A 5,333-nucleotide genomic window follows, 5' to 3' on the forward strand; every position below is an offset into this window, starting at 1 on the left:
CAAACTTGAACCTAGGGCAGATGAAGGCATTCTTCTTGGTTACTCTCCATATAGCAAAGCATACAAGTGCTACAATAAAAGACTTGGCAGAATTGTTGACATCATTGATGTAGTGGTTGATGAGAAGGGATACATTCCTAGGCAAGTCCATCATGAAGACATCGAAGAAGATGAAGGCTACTCTCAAAGACAGAATGATGAAGAAGAAGAACCTCAAGAAGAACCTCAAGAAGAGCCAGAGGAGCAAACAAGAATAGAAGAAAAGACTCCATCCAGATATGTTCAGAAGAATCATCCAGAATCTTAGATTATGGGGCAGAAAGAAGCAGGTGTACAAACTAGAAGAACAATTGCAGAAGCTTCAAGCTATTTGGCATTACTCTCCTCAACTGAACCACAAAATGTGAAAGAGGCATGCAAAGATGAATGTTGGGTGAAAGCAATGGATGAAGAACTTGAGCAGATCGAAAAGAACAACACTTGGGAGCTGGTTCCTAGACCAAAAGATAAGAATGTTATCGGGACAAAATGGGTCTTCAAAAACAAATTGAATGAAAATGGAGAAGTAATTAGAAACAAAGCCAGACTTGTTTGTAAAGGGTATGCGTAGCAAGAAGGAATAGACTTTGAAGAAACCTTTGCTCCTGTTGCAAGACTTGAGGCCATCCGAATGTTCCTTGCTCTCTCAAGTTTTCAAAATTTCAAAGTATTTCAAATGGACGTGAAATCAGCCTTTCTGAATGGAGACTTAGAAGAAGAAGTATACATTGAACAGCCAGATGGGTTCATTCTTGGAAATGATCCAAATCTTGTATGCAGATTGAAAAAGGCTCTCTATGGTCTCAAACAAGCTCCAAGGGCTTGGTACTACCGTTTGGACAAATATCTTCATCAACAAGGTTTCTCAAAAGGATCAGCAGATAGCAAACTATATATAAAAGTTGAAAATGACAAATTGCTAATACTTGTTGTGTATGTAGATGACATTATCTTTGGGAGCAATGAAGAAGCTATGAGTCAAAGCTTTGCCTCGGTCATGCAGATAGAATTTGAAATGTCCTTGCTAGGAGAACTGACATATTTCCTTGGTTTGCAAATCCGACAAAAAGAAGGAGGAATCTTTTTATCTCAAACCAAGTATCTCAAACAGATTTTGAAGAAATATGGCATGGAAGATGCAAAACCAGTATGTACACCCATGGTCACAGGATGTAGCCTTAGTGCAAATGATGAATCTGCAGCAGTACATCAACCAACCTACAGATCTATGATTGGAAGTTTACTTTATTTGACAGGTACCCGACCGGACATCATGCATGCAGTTGGAATAGTTGGAAGATTTCAGGCAAATCCGAAGGAGACTCATCTTCAGGTAGTGAAGAGAATTTTCAAATATCTTCAAGGGACTCAAAATTATGGCTTATGGTATCCTAGAGATACAGATCTTACTCTTCATGCTTATACAGATGCAGATTGGGCCGGAAGCGTGGATGAAAGGAAAAGCACAAGTGGTGGTGCGTTCTTTATGGGTTCCAGACTGGTATCTTGGTTCAGCAAGAAACAGAGTTCGATTGCCTTGTCTACAGCCGAAGCGGAATATGTTGCTGCTGCATCTTGTTGCACCCAACTTCTTTGGATGATGCAGACTTTGCAGGATTTTCAAATCACTTGTACACCACCTATCCCCATCTTATGTGATAACACAAGTGCAATCAGCATCTCAAAGAATCTGGTTATGCATTCAAAAACCAAGCACATACCAATCAAGTATCATTTTCTGCGGGAACAAGTGCTTGAACAGAAGGTCAAGTTGGAGTATGTTCCTTCTAAGGAACAAGTTGCTGATATTTTCACCAAACCATTGCCCAGGACACTTTTGAATACCTCAGGCAAAAGCTAGGGGTTGTTGATGCATCATCTTATTGTTGAATCTTTTCTGATTGATGGTACAGGTTCAGGGGGAGCATATAATGCATTGTTGGCATTATGGAGGATGGTCAGAAGGAGATCTTGGAAATAGCTGCAATATGTCTCTATCTCTTTCATGGTGGATTATGGTTCTTTGTTGCAGATATGGTTTATATTCAGGGGGAGCATGTCCTTAGGGGGAGCATACCCCTTTGCCCTTGATGTCAAAGGGGGAGAATGAAGTTGAAGTTTGTGAGGTTGCCATCAAGTCCAAAGGGGGAGATTCTTGGCATTATGGCTACAGTGTTGTCCTTGATGGCAACCCATTCAGGTGATGGTCACTGTGCAGGTGATGGTCACTGTACTTCAAGTCAGCAGCAGAGGTTGATGATCAGCTATCAAATATTGAAGGAAATAAGGAGGACGCAGGTATACCTTACAGAAAGTGCGTACCCGTAGGTAAACCATGCAGGGACCGCGTCCAGAGACGCAGGCCAGCCGTTCAGGAGGTGCGTCCACCAAGTGCACACATTTTAAGGTAGATAAAAGCACACGTGGGGGTTTCTTGTGTTTTACTCCTGGTATCTAGCCGACGGTATTGTGTTACTATGGTGTCGGCTCGTGGTATGGTTCCATGATTTGAGGAGGAGCTTGCCTATATAAAGCAAAGGAGATCATTTGGTTTGAGTATGTCTTTGGTTGAATATCTTATGAGGCTAGATCTGGTATAGATCTAAAAAGGCGAATCTCCTGAAAGACTGAGATCTCTTTGGCGCATGATCAGATCTGTAGATCTGACTGTTTGGGTTACTCTTGAAGTCTTGAAATCATCTATGCCCGGAGGTACGCAGGTGCAGTAAGGGTTCAGGTGCACCGGTACGCAGGCGCAGAAGGGTTCAGGTGCGCCGGGACGCAGGCGCAAAAGGGTTCAGGTGCGTCCGGGACGCAGTGCAGTAACAGGAGATCTACGTGAGGATGCAGAGCGACTAAGGTTCAGGTGCATCCCTGGAGCAAAAGGACGCGGCGCGATAGCATTTCTTGATGCGTCCCTGGAGCAAAAGGACGCAGCGCGATAGCATTTCTTGATGCGTCTCTGCAGCAACAGGACGCAGTGCAGTTGAAGGAATAGTGCGTGGGCACGCAGCGCAGCAGAAGGATCTCTGCGGGTGGACGCAGGGGAGCAGAAGGTTAACTGCGTCTGATCACAGGACACAGAAGGGAAAACTGCGTCTCTGTCTTAAGATGTTCTGTTGATTGAATTTCTCTGTTGATAAGGTGTTCTGGGTTAGTTCTGTTATTACTGATCTGATAACTGTAGTGGACCGTAACTGTTATGTACTTGATGATCATTTGATGCTTTATGAAAAGAAGTAGGGGGTTGTAGCTCCCTTCCAGGAGAAGACTGGAAAACGAGAGAGAGAGTTGTAGCTCTCTGCAGGTTGCAGCCTGCGTACTGGTAAAGGACTGCACCAGTACAAAATCATTGTAAAAGGAGTTTCTAATTTGAAAGAAGATAGAGACATATTGCAGCAGGTGGTTTTCACCCACATTGGGTTTCCACCTTACATCTTGTGTTCTTTGGTGTGACTATCTGTTTTCTTTGTTCATGCTCATTATTTTATGGTACTGACATGCAAAAATAATTCAAAGATCAAATAAGGAATATTTATTAGATAATACTGATTCACCCCCCCCTCTCAGTATTATTTCCAACAATTGGTATCAGAGCAGGTCCTTTAGAGAAGCTTGATCGCTTGACGGTAGATCGTTCATCATGAGCAACTACGAGAGAGAAGCATCAATCAGGCCACCGGTTTTTGATGGAACAAACTTCAATTATTGGAAGGTAAGAGTTACTGCATATCTTCAATCTCTTGGTACAGAAGTTTGGGACATTGTAGAAACAGGCTATGCTTTTCCTTCAGCTACTCCTACAGATCCAGCTGAGAAAAAGAAGTATGAAACAAATGCAAAAGCAGTCAGTACTTTGTTAGGATGTATATCCCAAACAGAATTCATGAAGGTAATGCACTACAAATCCGCAAAAGAAATATGGGACAAAATTGTCACAAGCTATGAAGGAGATGAACAGGTAAAGCGTGCTAAACTTCAAACTCTCAGGATTCAGTATGAGACTCTCAAGATGTATAATGATGAAAGTGTGGCTAACTATTTTCTTCGGGTAGATGAGATTGTTAATTGTATGAAAAATTTGGGTGAAGAAATAAGAGAGGCTATAGTGGTTGAAAAGGTTCTCAGATCTTTGTCTCCCAAGTTTGAATCTAAAGTATCTGCTATAGAAGAAAAGGAAAATCTACGAATTCTTACTATGTCTCAGCTACATGGAATTCTAACTGCTTATGAAATGAGAAAGGGAGGTCCTTCAGACAGAAGAGAAGCTGCTTTCAAGACATCAGGCAAAGGAGATTATTATGAAGCAAGCCACGTCCCAGAAGAAGAGGAAGAAGAATCAAATTTTGTCAGAAGTCTTCAAAGGGGTTCTGGAAGGTTCAGAGGTAAGTTACCTTTTAAATGCTTTTCTTGTGGAAGAGTAGGTCATTATGCTGCAAAATGCCCTTATAAGGATAAAGGAAAGGAACCTGCTAGATGGAACAAGAAACAGAACGCAAATAAGAAAAGCTACTACACTCATGAAGATAGTGATGGTCTATCAAACAGTGATGGAGATGAACAAGGTAATGAATATAAGTTGTTAATGGCATTTGAACATGATGATTATATGGATGCTGTAGATGTGGATAACCTTTATGATGAAATTACTAGACTCAAGAGATGTATAGAAGAAAAGAACATGATCATTGATACTCTACAATTTCAAATTGATGAAAAGGAAAAACATCTTGAAAAATTAGAAGGTGAAATTGTTGGTCTTAGAAAAGAGATTGAGAAAACAAAAGCTATTAATCTCAAGTTTGTCAAAGGATCTAAAACTTTGGATGAGATTATCAATGTGCAGCGATCTCCTCTAAACAAGACAGGTCTGGGCTATAATGGAGAAACTTCTCAAGCATCCACCTCAAAAAGTTATCTTGATGCAGCAAGAAGAAATGAGCAAAAGCAAAATGAAGATCATCAGGTAAAGCAGGGACGAGTTACAAACAGAAACTATCAGGGGCAATCCATCTTAAGGGTGAACAAAAGCTACAACCAGCCACAGGTAAAACCTTCTCAATTTGGTTCAAGAATGGATGACAATAGAAATTACAATCATTTGGCCGATAGATTTGATAACCGCAGAATTTTCTTCAATGGACAATGCTTTTCTTGTCATAACTTTGGTCACAAAGCAGCTCAATGTGTTGCATATAAAACAATCATGACTAAGGAAGCTCAAAAACAAAGAAGTATGACAGGGATTACAAAAAGGACCTATAACAACTTTTCGGTTCTTGAAAATGAAGTCG

This window comes from Pinus tabuliformis, chromosome 4_1 (assembly GCF_031772625.1).
Source record: "Pinus tabuliformis cultivar Carrire ecotype Pingquan chromosome 4_1, CPIR1, whole genome shotgun sequence".
NCBI classification, from domain to species: domain Eukaryota; kingdom Viridiplantae; phylum Streptophyta; class Pinopsida; order Pinales; family Pinaceae; genus Pinus; species Pinus tabuliformis.